Source organism: Rattus norvegicus, chromosome 5 (genome assembly GCF_021556685.1).
Source record: "Rattus norvegicus strain SHRSP/BbbUtx chromosome 5, alternate assembly SHRSP_T2T, whole genome shotgun sequence".
NCBI lineage: Eukaryota > Metazoa > Chordata > Mammalia > Rodentia > Muridae > Rattus > Rattus norvegicus.
The window spans coordinates 172,340,251-172,346,717 of record NC_141538.1 but is presented as its reverse complement, the minus strand read 5'-3'; the positions used below and the strand labels follow the sequence as shown (position 1 = coordinate 172,346,717).

The 6,467-nt window shown below is 45.1% G+C and overlaps 1 non-coding gene across 1 annotated transcript; it reads left to right on the top strand.

Moving 5' to 3' along the window:
- Nucleotides 1-4,314: 4,314 nt before the first annotated feature.
- On the top strand, nucleotides 4,315-4,396 carry Trnas-aga54 (transfer RNA serine (anticodon AGA) 54). The gene has a single exon. It is a non-coding gene; the product is annotated as a tRNA-Ser (tRNA).
- The last annotated feature ends 2,071 nt before the right edge of the window (nucleotides 4,397-6,467 follow it).

Sequence of the window (6,467 nt, the reverse complement as noted above, 5' to 3'; positions counted from 1 at the left end):
GCTGGCCTCTTTTGTAGAGTTCGCCCTAGGTCGTTTAGCAGTTACTGTCACACAGCACTGCGGTATCCAGAGACGGGCAACTTTCCTCATGCACAGATCAATCTAAGACATGGGGCCCAGTGGCGATAGGGTTACCCTACGACGGATAAGGCTGTGACATAGAGGAATGACCTAAGACAGGAGCCACAGCAGATGGACGTAACTGAAGAGGCCTAGACCAGCCTCATTCTAGTAAAACAAAAAAGGGGGAGATGTAGGGCACCCTCCTGTGGTAAACAAGGGTACTGCGCATGGGCAGGCCTTGTACCTGGCATCAGTTGGCCGGTAATATGCTAATGAAGGAGCAGTACCATGCTAATGAGTTGATTCATGCTCCGCCAATCCCTGAAGGACAGTTAGCATAGCCTCAGCCTGCTGTCTATATGAGGCGAGTGCTCTTGCTGCTTGGGTTCCCCGTATCAGCAATGAAGGTGTCCTGCAATAAAGGCTGTTGACAAGGATCCGACAGTGTTGCGTCTTCCTTACTGGACGAGGTGGGTGCGACAAATCTCTGTGATGGCAAAAGACGAGGGGGAATCCTCCATCTTCCTCCAAGGGCACAGGAATGACTCCAAGGACCTGAACCAGGAGAGCTGAATCTTCATGCTCCCAGGATCTCACCAGCCACTCTGGCAGCTGGCATACTCCCACAGCATCTTGTAGGAAAAACACAAACATGCCCTCTTCCCCATATAAAATACCTGAACAGGACCATGCCAATATGTGGATCTTCCTATTTCACCTAGGCAGAAGTATGCCTAGTTGTAGGGTGCCATAAACACTCAGAGTTTCTTGGCATCCAAATTTTAAAACTGAAATAAAAAGAGCATTATTTAAATAATTGTATAGCATACAGGGATATAATTCCCCCTTTTTATTTATTAAGATATTGTTAAGATATTATTTATTAAGATAAGTCCTCGAGGATTAGCACTATTATGTGATACAGGAAGAAACTGAGGACACTGAGCACTTGTATTTATAAATTGACTTATATACCAAATTATTGTCTCCAGCATCATTGTTTTAGTGATATAAAGAATGAGATTGTAGGGATTGGGGATTTAGCTCAGTGGTAGAGCGCTTGCCTAGCAAGCACAAGGCACTGGGTTCGGTCCCCAGCTCCGAAAAAAAGAAAAAAAGAAAAAAAGAAAAAAAAAAGAATGAGATTGTTTGACTAATTGTTTCTATGTAAGGCCTATAATCTGCCTGGTGTCATTGCCCTCCCTTGCTAAGGGGTCCAGGCAATCCAGTTTGAGTTCTTAAATGGCCTATAAAGGAACAGTACTTAGTGCTCTTAACCACTAAACCATCTCTCCAGCCCCTCACAAGCTTTATTTACCTAAATATAAGCATTAATTAGAAATGCCAAATCCTGTAAATATGGTCCAGATTCAGCCTTACTTAGAAATCCCTGAGCTGGCAGGGCAAGGCTGGGAGTTGAGAGTAAGCAAATGGAGTCTTCCTCTTTTCGTGAGGGTGTGCTATCAACTCCATTACCATTTCCAAAGGGCTAGGTAACCAGCCATTTTCCATGCTTAGAATAGAGCAAACTGAATTACTGGGATATGAGCTAGTTGGTGAACAAAGCCGAGGTTATTGGCCTAGGCATTTATTCATAAATATTAATTAGAAATCTCAGAGTAGTTATTTTGGGGAAACAAAAAGGCCAGGTAGAAGGCACAAAGTTACAGTTAGCAGTCACAGTAAACCTTTGGCTGGCCTCTTGAAGAAAAAAATACCCATCCCTTCATCCATTCATCCCCTGCTGTTTTCTCTATAGCATTTGAAATCAAACTTCCCACTTTTATCTTTAACTTTCGAGTCCCACATTGAGCAGCCACTTGTAACCGGTCTTAGCTACTTCATGGGTTCTTTTTCCACACTTTATCCCAACGCCCCCACCCCCCACCCCAGTTTTACCCATTGCTAGATCGTAGGGAAAGGAGAGAGCAGAGAGACAGAGATCTCTGAATTTAATTTCTTGTTTTTCCTTTGAGCATAACACACTGCAAACAGCCTCCCTGAATGACTAACAGCTACCAACCCTGCCTTGAGGGGACCTAGCATTTATATACCTGTAGTAAGAATTTTAGTATTTTTTTTTAAAGATTTATTCCTTTATTATATATAAGTACACTGTAGCTGTCTTCAGATACACCAGGAGAGGGCATCGGATCCCATCACAGATGGTTGTGAGCCACCATGTGGTTGCTGGGAATTGAACTCATGACCTCTGGAAGAGCAGTCAGGTGCTCTTAACCGCTGAGCCATCTCTCCAGCCCTAGTATTTTTTTAAACACAGAAACATTGGACTGTTTTCATTTTAACCCCAGATGTGGAATACAGGACTGTCCGCAGCAGCTGACAATGGTTCGCCTCTCGCCCTAGCAGGGGGTGTGATTTTTTTTTTTTTCCGGAGCTGGGGACTGAACCAAGGGCCTTGCGAGTGCTAGGCAAGCGCTCTACTGCTGAGCTAAATCCGCAATCCTGTGATTTTTTTTTTTTTAACAGCTGCAGATAGTTAATGTGACTGTGTGGTGTTAGGAATTTGGGGGACTTCTCAGAGGGTGTATAAATGCTAGAGCCCCAGTAGGTGAGCTGTTGTTTGCAGTTTGTTAAGTGGTTGCGCGCAAAGAAGAATTTAGATATCCCGGAGGTGAAGATCAAAGTTTCCCCAAGGAACTTGACACTCCTATTGTCTAATAACAACATCACCCCCTTTCCTTTCTATCTCTTTCTCCTGTCTAGTATTAGAAGGGTGGAAAAAAGAACTCACAAAGGAGTCAAAGACTAACTACAGTGCCCCCCCATGTGGGGCTAGACAGAATGGAAAATTTTATTTCAAATGCCTTAGAGAAAACATCAGGGGGCAAAGAGATGGTTACTTTTGTTCAAAACACCAGCAAAAAATATATTGCAGCCCCTGGTTCAAGAATATTCCCCGGGGCTGGGGATTTAGCTCAGTGGTAGAGCGCTTACCTAGGAAGCGCAAGGCCCTGGGTTCGGTCCCCAGCTCCGAAAAAAAGAACCAAAAAAAAAAAAAAAAAAAGAATATTCCCCAACACCGCTCCCAGAGGGGATTTTCCAAATGTCACGCAATCTCAGAAATTATCTGCAGCTGGCAAAACCACACCTCTGCTAGAGCATGAGGCAAATCACGGTCAGCTGCTGTGGACAGTCAGAAGCAGCCCCACATCCCCACACCGGGTATTAAAATGAAATCATGTTCTTACAATATTTCTGTGGTTTTTTTTTTAAGATTTATTTATTCTATATAAGTACACTGTCGCTGTCTTCAGACACACCAGAAGAGGGCATCAGATCTCATTACAGATGGTTGTGAGCCACCATGTGGTTGCTGGGAATTGAACTCAGGACCTCTGGAAGAGCAGCCAGTGCTCTTAACCACTGAGCCATCTCTCCAGCCCCATTTCTGTGGTTTTATTGTTGCTTGAGACATGATTTCTCTATGTAGACCTGAGTGTATTTTCTGTGTTTATTGTTGTTGACGTTCGTTTGGCTGGTTGGTTTTTTTAAGAAACCAGAATTCTCACTACACCAATGTGCTGCCAGAAACCATCCAGTGTTCTCATTTCCACTATGTATCTAATTATGTCTGCTTTTCCATTCCCGGGGTAGAATAAAAACACCATAGTATCTTTTTTTTTTTTAAGATTTATTTATTTATTATATATAAGTACACTGTAGCTGTTCAGACACACCAGAAGAGGGCATCAGATCTCATTACAGATGGTTGTGAGCCACCATGTGGTTGCTGGGATTTGAACTCAGGACCTTTGGAAGAGCAGTCAGTGCTCTTAACCGCTGAGCCATCTCTCCAGCCCCCAACACCATAGTATCTTATCTCGTTCCTGTTGTGGAAATGTCTACTCCACCCTGTCCTGAATCTTTGATATCTTGGAGCCCTGTAGGCTTTTCCTCGGGAAGCTTAGCTAGGAGCTCAGTTCTGGTACCTCGCGGACAGCTGTCTCCCAGGGGACAGTGAGCAGTCCCTTGTGCCTGCCTCTATGAGGCCAGGACTGAGAACATACCCAGGTCTCTCTGGTCTTAGCCCAGGTGGAGAATTGGAAGCTTTCCGAGTTTTGTTTGCTTTGTTTTTCTATGTGGTATGGGTGTGATAAGGCATGTGTCTCCAGATTGCAACATTCCTTTTAAATGGAAACACTGTGGTATCAAAAGGAGCGCTGAGGCTCACAAACCTCCAGTGGGAAACAGCAGGTAAGCCTCAATGGGAAGAGTAAGAGTACAAAATTTTGGGTTGGGGATTTAGCTCAGTGGTAGAGCGCTTGCCTAGAAAGCGCAAGGTCCTGGGTTCGATCCCCAGCTCCGAAAAACAGAAAAAAAAAAAAAAAGAGTACAAAATTTTCCAGGGCCTGTACCGGCAAATCAATATGAAAGAGAGTAAACAGTTACTGAAGGTGGATACTCTGAACAGCTAAAGTTCAGTGAAAAAAAAATGTACTATGGGAAGAGGTGCCTTGGGAAGGTCCTTTAGGTAACCGGTGGACCCTATTTAATCCCCCAGTCCAAAATTATAGAATAGCAACCGCCCAAAGAGCCATTTTACCACCACCTCAGCCAGCCAGCCGATAGGGGTAGGGGTAGCTTTTGAGTTATCTTTTAAAAATATATTTATTTTATGTATATGAGTATAGTGTTGCTGTCCTCAGACACACCAGAAGAGGCATCGGATCCCATTACAGATGGTTGTGACCGCCATGCGGTTGCTGGAATTTGAACTCAGGACCTCTGGAAGAGCAGTCAGTGCTCTTAACCATTGAGCCATCTCTCCAGCCTGTGAGTTATCTTTTATCCTTGTACATAACCCTTCACCCATATTCCTGTTAGTAAGCCCAATAATAAAAATCGTTTGTGACCACCTTGCCTTTGTGGGGCAGGCGGTGGGCACCACTAAGCTAAACAAGCATGCAATGGAGATATGGTATGGATGGAAAAATGGAGAGAGGCAGACCTGGAGACACATCGGTGAGGAATAGACTGATGAAAATGACCTGCACTGCCACCTGGGGCCATGTAGATGTCCTTGGTCTGAGCTGCCCCTGAAGCCATGTTGATTTCCTCGGGCCATGCTGCCTTGGAGAGCTGTCTTAGTTTGGGTTTTATTGCTGTGAAGAGACACCATGACCAAGGTAACCCTTATAAGGGACAACCTTTAACTGACTGGCCTACAGGTTCAATCCATCATCGTGATGGCAGAAGCATGACAGCATGTAGGCAGACATGGTGCCGGAGGATCCAAGAGTTCTACATCTCGATCTGAAGGCAGCAGAAAGGGGCTCTCATCGCAGGCAGCCAGAGCGAGGGTCTCTTCCACTGGGCAGAGTTTGAGCATCCACACCCACCCCAACAAGGCCACACCTCCTAATTGTGCCACTTCCTATGGACCAAGCATATTCAAACCACCACAGGGGCCATACTGATCTGAATGGTGATGTCTGGGTCCCTGGTGCCACCAAAGGTCATGTCCGGGGGGATCTGTGTTGATATCCATGGCTGGTGTTACTATTGAGGGCCTTGCCGATGTCTATGGTCTGGGTTGTCACCTGAAGCCATGTTGTTGTTCATGGGCCATGCTGCCACCCGGGGCCATATTGGTGTTAGCAGCCCTGTGTCACCTGAAGTTATAGAGATGATTGTGGTCTGAGCTGCCTCCAAGGGCCTTGTCTGGATATGTGGACCTACTGCAGCTGGGGGGTGGGGGTGGGGAGACCCTGTTCAGGGTCTGTGCTGTCAACAGAAACCACACGGAAGCCAATGATTCTCGCTCCCTTGAACAGTAATAAGCAAGGGAGCTACTTTGGCATTGACATTGATGACTGCAGGTGCACAGTTGAGAAGAGGAGAATGCTTCATGATAACCCCAACTTCCACCCTAACTACCACTCCTTTTTAAAAAAGTAGCAACCTAAACAGGAGGCCATCGAAGAGAATTATTAAAAAGTGTGACAAGGATGTTGATGTTCTCTCTCCACAATGGATGGCTTCTGGTGGGATATGGGAGGGGACCATGCGGTTGATGAAAATTAGACTTTTTGAAAAAAATTTATTTTATTTATATGAATACACTGTAGTTGTCTTCAGACACACCAGAAGAGGGCATCGGATCCCATTACAGATGGTTGTGAGTCACCATGCGGTTGCTAGGAACTGAACTCAGGACCTCCGGAAGAGCAGTCAGTGCTCCTAACTGTTGAGCCATCTCTCCCAAAAATTAGACTTTTAAGGGATGTTTATTTTTTTGGTGGGGAGGTCACAAGGGTAGGGAGCAGACATGGAAAGGACTGAGAAACTCACCCTGAGTGTGATCAAGGTGCATAGTGTGAAATTCCCGAAGAATCAATAAAAATATGTTGAAAGAATTTATTTGTTCACCAAACTAGACA